Source organism: Primulina tabacum, chromosome 16, assembly GCF_025594145.1.
Source record: "Primulina tabacum isolate GXHZ01 chromosome 16, ASM2559414v2, whole genome shotgun sequence".
NCBI lineage: Eukaryota > Viridiplantae > Streptophyta > Magnoliopsida > Lamiales > Gesneriaceae > Primulina > Primulina tabacum.
In genome coordinates this window covers 29316180-29325078 of record NC_134565.1, presented here as the reverse complement: position 1 = coordinate 29325078, position 8899 = coordinate 29316180, and positions in this window count along the sequence as shown.

The window sequence follows — 8899 nt, the reverse complement described above, 5'->3', positions numbered from 1 at the left end:
GGAATCTCGTCTGGGAAGACATCAGCAAACTCACACACCACTGGCAAGTCCGCCAATGATGGAATCGACTTCAGTAAATCAACTGAATATACAAGGAATCCTTCCGCTCCTTTATGCAATAATCGAGTCATAGATAATACGGATATCAAAGGAATTCTGGCTCGAGAACCCTTACCGTAAAATTTCCACTCCTCAGCCATCTCAGGTCTGAATCTCACAATCTTGTGGAAACAATCAACTGTAGCTCTGTACTTGGTCAACATATCAATTCCGATAATACAGTCAAAATCAGACAACCCAAGCACAATACAGTATAACCCAATCTCATGCCCGTCATATCGTAGTATACAAGATCTAACAGAAGTCACTGATACAAGACCTTTTCCCAAAGGAGAAGAAACAGATACTACAGTAGATAGGGACTCAACAGGTAATGCATGCATCAATGCAAATCTCTCAGAAATAAATATGTGTGATTCACCAGTATCAATCAATACATAAGCAGGGTAACCAGAAATAGAACAGTTACCTGCAACGACATCATCAGGTGCATCATGTGTCCTGCCCCTCAGTCAAAGCAAAAACTCTGGTCTGCTGTCTCAGAGGCTGGCTTACTATCTGGTTTCCTCCTGGCCTCTGCTGTGACTGGGTAGACGGTGCTGGCTGGAAAGAATGGACAGCAGATGGTCGTCTCCCGGTCTGAGCCACTGATCCAGATGACTCTGCTTGTCCCGGGATCCCTGTGCACCTCTCTGGGGACATACTCGGGCAAAATGTCCCTGCTGTCGACATATACGACAAGAGCCAAACACTCCTCGGCACTGCTCTGTGGAATGCTTCCCTCCACAAGTGCTGCAATATGGTCCTGTATAACTTTGGCTCTGGCCAGTCTGTCTCGAGCCACTAGGAACTGGAAGAACTGCTGCCAGACTTCTTAAATTGTCTTCCTCTGGCTTTCAAATAGTCCTTCTTTCCACCACTGCTGCTACCACTCTCGAATCTGGGAGGGGGTTGCTGTGGTATCGGTGCTGGGGCAACATATGAAGCTCCTCTCTGTCTCATCAGACCAACTTCTGCTCCCTTTGCTCTGTTCAGGGCGTCAGCAAAGTTGTTTGGTCGCCCAGTGTTCACCAATGTAAATATCTCTGAATTCAAGCCATTGATGAACTGATCAGCCACCGCTTCTTCATTCTCGGCCACATGTGGAGCAAATCTCAGTAGTGTAGAGAATTTAGACACATATTCCTCAATGTTTAACTGCCCTAGTCTCAGATTCGCAAACTCGGCCCCCTTGTCCTTCCTGTATGAAACTGGAAAGAATCGCTGATAAAATTCGGTCTTAAACACATTCCAGGTAATAGTCGTACCTCTATGCTCCAATGCCTTCTTCGTTGTAATCCACCTGTTCTTTGCAACGTCATGCAACTGGTGCCCTATCAGTTTCATTCTTCGCTCATCTGTATAGTCCAATGAGTCAAACAGCATCTCTATGTCATCTAGCCAACTCTCACAATTCACTGCAGTCTCCGTACCCTTCAGAGTCGGTGGATGGAATGACTGAAATCTCTTCAGAAGTGTTTCCATCGGAGTTGCTGTGACATCCATCGGACCTTGATTCAAATTGAATTTGAAAAAAAAAATATAAAAAAATTCGAGTTTCGAATCGAACTAAAGCTCAAAGGCAAAAATTTGTGTGAAACGGTCTCACGAATCGTATTTTGTGAGACATGTCTCTATTTGGGTCATCCATGAAAATGTATTACTTTTTATGCTAATAGTATTATTTTTTATTGTGAATATCGGTAAGATTGACCAGTCTCACAAATAAAGATTCGTGAAACCGTCTCACAAGAGACCAACTCAAGCTCAAATATACCTAATTTAAGATTTAAAATTTTTCTTATATTCGGATCAATTCGATTTGTTTACACCTTACTCCAAATCTTTCCCCGAATCAAATCATTTCATCCAAACCAATCTTTCCATGTAAAAGCAACCTTAGTTAATGGAGGCCATAAAAATATTTTCAGTTTAAACATGATTATATCTTTAAGTTCTTTTTTTCCACTTTTCGACCTTATTTCGTAGAGTTTTAACTAGAGTAGGTGAGATAATCTATACTATAAAGTCCTAAATCTTAAAAAATAAAAAGGCCATGCATGATTTTATTTATTGTGTAATAATATTTAAAATTCACAATATTTCGATTAGATTTATGTTTGAAGAACAGTAGAATGCATCTTTAAGAAATAAACAAATTACGTAGGTTTTGCTAAATGAAAATGCTCTTTTTACATATATTTTTTCTTTAAAATAGAGTGGAAAATTATGTGTAGGAGATGACATTTTTTTTTTGTAGCGTCAATTAATCTAAGTGGGATTAATTATTATATTGAAAAATGGTACGTAAGGTTGTGGCCAAAAAGTTAATTGATATATGCATATAAATAAATTAAATAAAATACATGTGGAATTAATTGATAATAATGGGGTGATTCAATGAAACGGGGACCTGCCAAAAGAGATAAGCAAGTGTTATTATTTTTTAACGACTTTGAATGAATTTAACTACTTAAATATAAATAATTATAATTTTTATTAGATTCAAGTGTAGGTGTGGGGACCGGACGCTAATCAAGTTCATAATCGTCATTGGGACAATTTAATTAATTATAATAAACAGGGTCAAATTTTTTTTTTTAAATGCGGAACGTAATGAAAATCATACTAGTATACATATCAGTATAACATAAGGTACAAGTCCTATACAGCATACATTCGATACAAACGAAGGTTCACCAACTAGCTATCAAGTGTTCAAACCCTATCTACAGCAACATCAAAGTCCGTGGTCTCCACTCTAATCATGATCTCTCGTCATCTCCTCGACCCTTATCATGTCCCACCTGTTGTCATGCACACATACAAACACGACAACAGCCGGATAATTCCGGTGAGAATATAATCCCAGTATAAATCAACGAACATGCAATCATATGATAAACATAAAAGCATGGACAGATAACAGCAATATGTATCAAAATCTGAAACATACTCAATATAAAACTGTCGACAATGCTCGTGACTCCACGACTCAGACTAGACTCAATCCTAGTCTAGGGATCCCGGTTTCCAGACGTTGGTATTCCTATATCGACCAACAGTAATAGAAGAAACTCCGATTCTATCCACGTCGATATAACCAAACATCCAGTGTCTTGACCTATCTGTCACAGACTGTGGCACTATCGTCAATTCACTATCTTGTGACATAGTGCAATGTGCCCATGGCGATCCCACCACTATCAGGCACTTCTGTCACAAGATCACTCGACTAATACCTGCTTTCTATATATCCATAGAACAAGCATATTAATTCAAAGCAATGAACATAATAATAAGAAGTATGTGATTTAGGGAAACTCAAGTATATCCTACTTGAGTCGATCTCCCAGTACCACATTGACTTATACCTTTCGTTCGTAGTCTCGGTCTGAAGCAATATACGTTCTGAACTCAAGACTGTCTCTGTAAATCTGAAATGACATATCGAGAATAATAATATCAACCTTCCATTCTCAATTCAATACTGAATCTGATTAATCTGAATTTAATTCAAATCATCGGCATAACGGCACAATCTCAATATCTCCGTAAATACCATATCAACAAATATCAATTACAAATTATAACTCATATCCGATACAATCTGTAATCAATCAATAATCTAAATCTGTCCGGTTTTCAGTCCATATAATCAGAAATTCATAACAATTCCATAATCAATCTGTTCTTCGATCTGACTTCAATTCTACGATGTGTAGTATTCCCAGAACACATAATAATGATCAAATAATAATTTCTCCAATATCATAATTTCAAATGATAACAGAACTCAATAAAACTTACGTCCAGTTGTAGCTGTCGATGAGAGGATCACAGAACTGTGTCCGGATTTAAATTCTGATAACCGAATTTGCCAAAATCGAAATTCTACAGTACGAATAACTTTGAGGGAAATTTGCTCTGGAGTTCTCGATTCTTTCTTCTGAAGTTTGAGGGAAATAACATTATATATATATATATATATATATATATATATATATATATATATATATGTCAAGTTGCATAAGAAAGCCAAGTGTCCCACTCAATTTTCCATATTTGCACTTTAGTCCCTCAACTTTTCACTATTTGCAATTCGGCCCTCAATAATTACGAAATTGCCATCAAATTTTAAATCAAGTATTTTTCCACTTAATTACAAAAATTCAATCCATAATATTTTCTTTTCGGGGTCTCATAAAATTGATAACATCTCGTGCCTTGCAGTAATTGTAGGACCAAGTGCTTACCGCTTTGTGTCCATCAATGAAGTGACACTAATTGTAGGACCAAGTGCTTATCGCTTTACCAAAAGCTATAGCTAGTAGTAATGGGGCAACTCGAATCTTTTAAACCGCACAGCAACTCAAGCACCACGATTCGATCGATCTACCAAGTATGGACAATTATTGTACCCAACACTAATATATTTGATATACAATTTTGATATATTTCATCACATCCAATAAGTGAGTTCAGATTATTGGTGAACACAGAACTGGTCGATTGATGGACATCATAACCAATCATATATATATAAATATATAATATATATATACACACCAGTTTAACTTGTGTCCATCTCGTACATAATAATTGTTGTAATTTCCACTTTAAACGCATGCTCGTGTAAAATTTATTGGGATCCAAGGATATTAAATAATTTAATGTTACACACCACAACAGGTGAAACACATAATGTACAGTATAAATTAGCCGATTCGTGTAGTTGATGCTCAAGATATTACAAGACAAGATTTATTTCATATTAGATTTAGGAAAAATAAAAATTTTGTATCATATATATTTGTATTTTTACGATTTCGATTATTTATTATTGTCAAATCTCAGTCTTAATTTGCTATATTCACATGAAAAAAGATTAGATTTACTAAAAAATAACTAACATTTAAATTCGATAATATATACTTTATTAAAATTACAATTTTGTTTATTACATTATATTAAATGCCCCACCTATCTTCTTGCTACTTTGGTATAAGATCCACCATTGCCTCATTTTATTTTAAACCCTTCAAGAGAATATCTACTCGATGTGTATCCATAAATACCCTGAAAATTTTTGTACTTGTGAATATCCAGAAAAAAAAAAAACATTTCCTCTCTCCATCTATTTCGTGTGCAGAAGATGTAAAAGCACATTTATCTTTATAGGAACGTGCATTCTAAGGTGTGAATTGCGTAATGGGTTTTTTAAACAAGACAACCTTCTTATTTTTCTTTTTTTTCTTCGAAAAAGTAATAACAATGAGAATATGTTAGGATCAAACGCTTACCACTAAGCCAAAAGTTATAGCTGTTAGCCAAGACGCAATTTTATTTCTTTATACTTGTTACAGCGCAGAGTACAACTACTTGGATGCTAATGGGTAGGGCTGTTAGGCCCATGAGTCCGAGGAAATACGTGTCTATCTGCTGATGTTGTCTCATATCTCTTAGATTTCACTCTTACCCTTTCCCTACCGTCGGTCATGTCCCCAGCAGAGATAGTATTACCCGTTAAGATCTTGTGTCACTCTTTTACGGCCCACTTAGCCAACCAGATCAAGCGACGCAATGTCAGCAACTTGAAACATGAGAACTTCTCAGGAAGTCACTCATTATAGTACTACTCTCACTCATACACGCTTAACCCAACAGAGTACAACAACAAATATTGAATCTTCGACCATGAACCACACTTACTCATTGTTTTTACATTGCTACCGATGGATATCATTCTATGTAAAAAAAACAAAACAATCTCTTAGGATCGAAAATAATATCTTAGAAGGGGAGAATGAACTGTTATACAAACTATGCCAAATAATGTTAAGATTAAGCTGTGTTAACAGCTCATGTCGCGCCTCGAGACTCGGGATTGACACCGGCGTTGTTTAACAGTCACACAATTGGAAACAACCAGCCTCGTAGCACAGTGTAAATCGAAACCGGTTTATAAATCATAATTCAAACGAAATAACCTTGTCTTTACAACTCAAAAACCCAAAACTACAGAGTTTAAATGCGGAAACGTAAAACTGAATTAAAAGTTCAACTTAATCTAAAATCTTGAAGTCTCGATTTTCACCAGCCCCAACACTGGTCCGACTCTTCTTCCTCAACCTGTTCTTCGGATTTATCTGGGAAGGGAGAGTAAGGGGGATGAGTATTTGGGAATACTCAGCAAGTGGGAATGTATCGAGCACAAAACAAAAAATATTTACTCCATTTTCGAAAACAACACATAAATACATCATGCTTTTCGTAACGTAACATCATATTCATAACATAACAGCATTGTGATTTTTCCACCTTCTATGGTTTACTGATATCAGTCCCTAATTTTTAATCCTTTAAGGGGGCGAGGCCATAAGACGGTTCTATCCCCCCGTGAAGGGCCATATGTTGGAATTCCACCCATTTTCAGGGAATCCTCACAGTACTAACACGTAACGTACCAAAGTTTCGAAAAAAAAATGTATGGACAGAACGACGGTGCTCGACCGTATTTTAAAAAAAAGAAAACGAACACATGCAAAATCTGAAAATTTAAATATTTAAAACAGCTCACTTACAGTATGTTTAACTGCTTAAAACATAGGTGTTTGGCTTCGAGAATTGGATCGCTTCTTGCTCTTCACTCGGGCGGCACTTCGGCTCAATTTCTTGGACGATTTTTTTTGTGCAGAGTTTGGCTAGGACAAGCTGCTGGAATTTTCGAAAATATGCAGCGAGGATTTTGAGTTTGAGGTGTAGAGAATGCTAGGGATTGGTGACTATTTATAGGGAAAGGGATTGAGGCTAATAAGGGAGCTCAAATCATGCCCAAATTTGTACCAAATCTCCCCAAGTTTGACTCCAACCATCCCATTTCATGGCTGCTGATTTGCTCCTAAATTCAGCTCCTCAATTCTTAATTAAACACCCTTGATTGGCTCGAAAATTGGGTGCAATGGAAGGGGAAGATTTGCTTCATGCTTTTAGCTTAAGTTGCATATAATCCCACAATTAAGCACCACCATAATTAAGGCAAAAATCTAGAGGAATTTCGAATTTTTGCAAGGTCCATGTAATCATCCTTCTAAACCTTGCATGATATCTCCCAAATCTTGCAATATCTCTTACCTAATTTTCGAAAATATTCTTGTACAAGTGGATGTATTAATATCTTGACCATAAGGATTTTCCAAAAAAAAAAACATTTTCCAATATATATATATCTTATTCTAATACAATAAACAAAATCCTATGCTATTAAATTTCCTTACAATTGTTTACTAAATGAGTGAAAAATCCGGTTCTCACAGTTCAAGTTATTCCAATCTGATTGAGTAATTTGAGCTACTAGAAACATGTTCTAAGTGTGAAAAATGCTCAGATTAGTTAGTGATTATTATTAAAAAATGCAACAACTCATTTTTCTTCAGCTCACTTATGAGCAAAGATGATAGTCTTAGCAGTAAGCAAATAGTAGTACATAAAGATGTAAATAAGTTGTTTATGGAATTTCAAAGACTAAGCTTCTATGTCTTCTCTTCTTCTATTTCCAGAAAGATTCCACTAGAAGATTGTGTTAGTACAACTATTGAGCTAAAACTTCTAGCACTTTTTTCTTCAACTTGATCTGTTTAGAAACAATTTTTTACACTTACAATTGATTCTCATAATACAACAACTTTCGTGTGTAAAAGATAAGTTAGAATACAAAGTACATAATATTGATCTTTAAACGATTTGATGGGAAACTGAGTATGTGCAAAAACAGCTAAAGATAAATCTTTTAAGGGATGATGTGCGATTTGAATGGTTGATGAAGATTAATAAAGTAATAGTAGTTTTTCCGAGAGCTCTTCAGTGTAGATGCATTCCTTGTTTATAGGTGTTGGTCCCCAATGACATGTACTAGGGAAGTAGACATTATTTGGATATAGCCGCAGGTCTTTGTTATTTTGTCAAATATAGTATCGACTATTCAAATCCCTAGGACAGTAATAGAAAAGAGTAACCAAAATATCTTCTTTTGTCTATTCTTGATGACAACTTTATTATAAATTCATAGATAGACTCTTTGTCTTGAAAGAATGTTAACAGACTGGTCTTCAAGTTGATATGTTTTCTTCGAATAGCTTTGTTCAAGTCGTGCTGATAAATAAACTATATCGGATCAAAATAGTTGAATAGCTCGATCGGTCGGTTAAGTTTACCTGCTAATAATATAGGTTGATCACCATACTTATAGTCTTGTTTAATTCAGTTTAATAATTTTCAGTAATATAAGCTTGAATTAGATCAGTTTAGTTCGTGATCATCAAAACTTAGATATAAATTTTCCCTTGACAATTTCCATCCTTTTATTGATGTCAAAACTGACACATTTTGTGCTCTTACTTCTTCTACCATCAACACCTTATGTTTTCTCTTCCTTCTAAAAAATTTTTCTCGTCTTTGGTTCTTTATTTGTCAGATGATTTCTTTTCATCCTTCTTTGGTATAGTACAATCGGCAATGAAGTGGCATGTCTGACACAACTAAAACAAGTTTGATCATAAGAGTCTGATTATTTCTTATAATTATTCTTTTTATAAGGGTTTTGAAGGTTAGATTGATTCTTACTCGTGAATTTCCCAAACCTTTTGACAAATAGTGGTATGACTTCATTGCTCAGCTATTTGGCTGATTTGGATGGGGATTCTTCTATTTGACATAGGCTTTTGTAACTTGTGAAACATATTATTTTTCTTCATTTCTGATTCCCAACTCGAATTCATAGGTCTTCGGGTCAGCAAGCAGA